At 28.7% G+C, this 6378-nt stretch overlaps 1 long non-coding RNA gene across 1 annotated transcript; it reads right to left on the bottom strand.

The window, feature by feature from the left end:
• Positions 1-304: 304 nt before the first annotated feature.
• Positions 305-1102, bottom strand: LOC121204701 (uncharacterized). Its single transcript, XR_005899889.1, has 2 exons — positions 978-1102; positions 305-751 (listed from the first exon to the last, which is right to left on the bottom strand). It is a non-coding gene; the product is annotated as an uncharacterized lncRNA (long non-coding RNA).
• Between the last annotated feature and the right edge of the window lie 5276 nt (positions 1103-6378).

The following is a 6378-nucleotide window of genomic DNA, read 5'->3' on the forward strand; positions in this document are numbered from 1 at the left end:
AGGCTCCTATTAGTGTCAAAAGACTAAATCCCTGCTAGTTTAATCTAACATTTTATTTAGATTTTTGTTTCCCCGCTAGTTCAATTTCAATAGTTGAAAAAATAATAAACTTTTAAGTACTCAAACATGTCTCTTTTAACAAAACATAGATGATTTGCAATAATGGTTCTAGTAGAGAATTAATGAAGTTATGCAGCAATCAAGAAGTTTTTTAGAAGTAAATTTTATCATGTTAGATATGATATGATTACACAATATAAATATATGACATAAAAAAGAACATAAACATAACACAAATACATTATTTATATTTGAATTGGAAGCATGATTTTAACTATTTGCTTACATCTATTTTTTCAAGATCGATAAAGTCGTTTTTAATATAATAAAAACAATTTAAATCTCTCAACACCTTTATCTATTCTTTCATTTTATGTACCAATTTTTTAGTACAAATTATTGAAAGGCTTAAATTGAAAATCCTTTGAACGAAAACAACATATTTTTCAAGCACTACAATAGCATAAGCAAAAGCAATGAAAACATTTAGATGTGCAATTTGGTGGACAAGCATCCTTGCAATCTGCATCTGTATTGCATTTAGCATTCACCATTGGTACACCATCAAAGGGCAATGGCTCAGACACTGGCAAGCAACTACATTTATTGGTTTTTAAGTCACAAAGGCCGAGATGATTACAGTTCAATTGACACTCCGAGTCATGAGTACATGCTTCCGAGTTTGATATACCTGCAAATTAAATAATAAATTTTCATCATTTATTTGTTTTATTTAATTTTTTTAAATTAGATATTGATGCATATATAATATGAATCTAAGACAAATGAGATTTGAATTTCAACAATTGTAGCCTCTCCTTTTATCTTAAGACAACAATATCTTTTGTACAAAAAAATCATATGCATATGTATAAAATGATTAAATATCGAGGTAAAGAAATATTATATACACTAACCAAATGCCACGATCAAAATAATGAAAACAAAAACAACACCAAAAGAAGCCATTGTTTGAAAGATGTTGAGAGATGAAATTTAGAGTCTATTATATTATGAAAATGAGTCGGTAATGCACAATTTGTGAGATATATTGGACATTTTATAGCTGAATTTGTGGACCCTTTTGAATCTAATATTAAATGATGCAATAACTAGTTGATGATATACTTGCCAATTATGTAGCACAATAAAAATCTCAAATAGTAAAATAATAAATTTACAATTTAATTTACACATAACTTATGATATAATAAGGATAAAGACAAAAGTAAGACATATAGAGTTACCGTATATAATAAATTTTTTTGGAAGTTTCATTATTATAAATAAGGATAAATACTAAAACTACACATGAACTATAATTTAAAGTACAATTGTATACATGAAATTTGATTTTTGTGCAATTTTATACATGAAATTTTGATTTGATCCAATTCTTGTAAATTATTAACTTAATTATTGATATAACATTATTTTATGTTTATTTATTACATACATAAAATAATTATATTTATCCAATATAAAAATAATTGATGTATTTATTTTTTTAAATGTGTATGATTTAAATCAAAATTAAAATTTCAAGTATACATTTGAACCACAATTAGAGTTTCACGTATATGATTGCACCAAATTAAAGTTCATGTATATAATTGCACGTTAAATCAAAGTTCATAAATAATTTTGAGATTTATCCATTATAATAAATATACTACTTTGATATATATAATATAAGTACAAATATATGTTTAACCAACTATAATGTAAAATCAAACTAATACAAAGCACAATAGATGAATAGAAAAGAATTGAAAAAAATTTACACATATTATCTACACATGGTACAATTGAAGACACATATTTCAATAATTTATCATGGAACTCGAATCTGAGTACTTAAAGCATCCACCATATTAATATATTTTTTTATAATTTACAATACGTTGAAAATAATTTTCTAAACAAAGACAATAAATTTTTTTTAATTGGTGCCGCCACGTTGTTAAGTGGTATCGGTGGGAATTTTTTTTTAATTATGTGTCGCCGATTTGTTTGGTGGCATCGGTGAATTTTTTTTAAAAAAATTAATTGGAGCCGCCACGCTGTCAAGCAGTACCACCCACTATATATACCCCATCCATGGTGCAAAATCTTTATATATTAAAGTAGTTTCTTTTTTGCTGAATTTCTTTTCTGTTGAAGAGAAGAAAAAAAGAAGAAGAAAGAGTTGTGGTTAGTAGTAGTGGAAAAGGAAAAGATCAGTGTTCAATAAAAATGGAGAAAACATTTTTTTTTGTGTGTTTTGTGTTTTAAATTGATATTTGTGTTGGTGTGTTACAGAGAAATTGTAACAGATTTAAGATATGTTTGAGTTTATGGTGATGCGATAATGCTCGAAGACCCACATATTTTATTTGTTGTATAAGGAGTGCACCATCACCTTAGAAGTTGCATTGCAAATCAGGCTCCCAATTGACAGAGAGGTTGCGGTCATGAGTTCAACTATAACTCAGACCCCAATTGATAGTGGTTATGCAACCATGGGTTCAAGTTTCATGCCACAAGAAGAGGATGCTTTATAATCCTCATACATAAGTTTGAGATCATAATCATAGGGAAAAACTAAGGGGCGATAATGATTGTAGTTATTAATGAGTTCTTTAATCACAACAATCCTTAAACTTATGTATGAGCTTTATAAAACATCTTCTTCTGGTGGCATGAAACATGAACCCGTGACCACATAACCATTAGTAATTGGGGGCCCGAGTTATAGTTGAACCCGTGAACGCATAGCCATCGTCAATTGGGGCCCCTAGTTATAGTTAAACCTATGGTCGCATAACCACCCTCAACTGGGTGCCTGAGTTGCAATTCCACGACTTCTAGGATGATGGTGCACTCCCCACACAATTAATGAAATGTGTGGGTGTCCGAACGCCACCGTATCACCGCAAACTCCAACATACCTTAAAACTATCCCAATTTTTCCCTAACACATCAACCCAAATCAATCTTTCTCCCTAAATTTCCAACACCCAACACAAACAAAAATTGGAATGAAGAGAAAAAGTCATGTTGGAAGCGTTTTGGGCTGAGGTGGCAGCAAGGAGGCTGAAAGCGCATAGTACAAAGCGAGGGAGTTGATAGCGAACGGTAGTGTGAGAAAAAAATAATTGAAAAAAACACTGAGAAAAAAGAAGAAGATAATATAGTGAGTCGGTGATAGCCACTGTATCATGTGATTATTCAACTATAGTTAGTGTCATTATCATACAAGTTAAAATGACAGTAAGGATCATTATAGTTCGATCTATTATTCATGTAACTACAATTACGATAGATATAAAAAAAACTTTCCTGTTCACTAAAAAAAGAAACATGGTTGGTAAGATGAAAAAAAAATATTTTCACTATTAAAATATATGGAATAAGGGCCTTGACTAGTATCTCTAATTAAAAAGGTATAATCAAAATGAAGTTTCGAATGTCTTTAACGTCAACTATAATTAGAGATACATGCATGAATCGTCGTTGGTATGATGAAAAAAATACTTTCACTATTAAAGTACATGCATGTTTTCATCCGTGCAATCATAAAATGTTTTTATTCGTATCATGCGACACCTATTAAAAATTATATGTTTTCTTTCCCAATTTATTTTAACTCGAAAAATATTATTTTAGGTGGAAAATAATTTAACGGGTATTGATGGTGGGAAAAAATCGGTGTCAGAAAAAAGATGAGAGAGAAAAAAATGAATAATGAAAATAAAAAGGAATCGACAAAAAAAATTGAAAATAACAAAGGAATCGAAAAAAAAGACCAGGCGGCACCGAGCTGATAGCCCTGCCACGACGTGATTGGAAAATTACGGGCTCCCCCATTTTTTCCCCTTCTTTTTTTCTCTCCTTTTGGTATCCCCTATATAAATGGGGATGGTCCCCTCCTCCCGCTTTGTCCGAAAATTGAAAGGAAAAAAAAAGTTTTGGAGTTTTTTTAATTGTTATTGGTTTAAGGGAAAGTTGATTTGTGTTGATATTTTAGGGAGAAAATTTGATAGTAGGTTATAAGTTATTTTGTTTATTATAATAATTTGAGTATTATATTAATGTTTTCATTTTAAATATTTGTTAATATTTATATAATTAAGATTATATTTATATTTCTAATCATAAATATTATATATGTGTTTAATGTGTAGGGATAGATTAAGATAATTTTAATGTTTTTTTTTTAGTTTGTAATAATAATGATTATAAATATATATTTTATTATAACATGGAAGCACAAAAAAATAAATTTTTTATTACAAAAATTAGCAGTGGCACCCGACAGTCTGACATCATCCATTAAATTTTTTTTACCTTGATAGCCATTGGTGTCGTCTGAGACACCGACGACACCCATTAAAAAATATATATTTTTTCTTTTTTTTTCTCGGTCGTGAGTCCTCATTTTTTTCACAAATATTTTGAGAAAAATACAGGTGTCGCCTGACATAGTGACGACACAAAAAAGATTTTTTTTAACCTGATGATTGGCAAATAATGATGTTGAAAAACAGAGTGGTATCGCCTGACCAACCGACAGTACCAAGTTACACTGTTAAAAAAAAAGTCATTCCTTATATAATTTTTGGTCCAGATCATTTTATTAATTAATTTATTTTTTTAAATTCCCATTTCAAATAAATGGATGACAAAAGTTTTAATCATTATCACATGCAAACCAAGATAAAATGACAATTTTATTAGTTTTTAATATTATATTCATTACCTTATTATTGTTAAGTCTAAAAAACAAAATGTTATTAATTCAATTTTGTCTTGAATTATTTTTTAAAAATTAAAATTGAATTGTAAATTTTAATAAAAATCAAACAAAATGTAAGTAATAATATTCGGTATAAAGCTAAAATATAATGATAATTTATTTTTTAAAATACAATATTAAATATTAATCAAAATAAAGTATAATAATGATTTTCAATTTTTTTAAAAAAATGTATTATATCTTTTCGTTACATAGATATGTGTAAGCATGGCAGAAAACGTTGACTTCCTATTTGACTCTATTTGAGATAGTAATTTGGTTAGCCACTTGTCCAAATTTGGGGAGTGGTAGTAGCACCCTTCCGTTATCAAGATCATCCACTTTTAAGTGTGAACATTTCTTAAGTGTGAATATGCTCTTAATACAATAAAGAGCCCGTTGAGGGGTTTGTTTAGTTCAAACCCTTAGGTGCCATATAAAGGGGAGGGGTTCAAACCTTACTAAGCACGTGACGCACAACCCAATCCAACAAAGTGCTCCTACTTTGTGAATCCCACCTTCAATTCACGCTCCCATTAGTGTTAAAAGACTAAATTCCTGCTAGTTCAATCTAACATTTTATTTGGATTTTTGTTTCCCCGCTAGTTCAATTTCAATAGTTGAAAAAATAATAATAAATCTTAAAATACTCAAAAATGCCTCTTTTGACAAAACATAGATGATTTGTAGTAATGGTTTTAGTAGAGAATTAATGAAGTTATGCAACAATCAAGAAGTTATTTAGAAGTAAATTTTGTCATGTTAGATATAACATGATTACAAAATATAAATATATCCTGGCATAAAAAAAAACATAAACATAACACAAATACATTATTTATATTTGAATTGGAAGCATGATTTTAACTATTACCTTAAATCTATTTTTTGAAGATCGATAAAGTCATTTTTAATATAATAAAGACAATTTAATTCTCTTAACACCTTTATCTATTCATTCATTTTACGTATCAATCTTTTAGTACAAATTATTGAAAGGCTAAATCGGAAGTCCTTTGAATGAAAACAATATATTTTTCAAGCACTACAATAGCATACACAAAAGAAATGTAAATAGTAAGGTCTGCAAGTTGGTGGACAAGCCTTTATGCAATCTGTATCCGTGTAGCATTTAGCATTCACCATCGGTACACCATCAAAGGGTAATGGCTCGAACACCGGTAAACAACTACATTTATTGGTTTTTAAGTCACAAAGACCGAGATGATCACAATTCAATTGACACTCCGAGTCATGAGTACATACTTCCGAGTTTGATACAATTGCAAATTAAATAATAAATTTTCATCATTTATTCGTTTTATTTAATTTTTTTAATTAGATATTGATGCATATATATATAATATGAATCTAAGACAAATGAGATCTGAATCTCAACAATTGAAGCCTCTTTTTTATCTTAAGATCACAATATCTTTTGTACAAAAAAAATCATATGTATATGTATGTAATGATTAAATATCGAAGTAAAGAAATATTATATACACTAACCAAATGTCATGATCAAAACGATGAAAAAA

Source organism: Gossypium hirsutum, chromosome A08 (genome assembly GCF_007990345.1).
Source record: "Gossypium hirsutum isolate 1008001.06 chromosome A08, Gossypium_hirsutum_v2.1, whole genome shotgun sequence".
NCBI classification, from domain to species: Eukaryota; Viridiplantae; Streptophyta; class Magnoliopsida; order Malvales; family Malvaceae; genus Gossypium; species Gossypium hirsutum.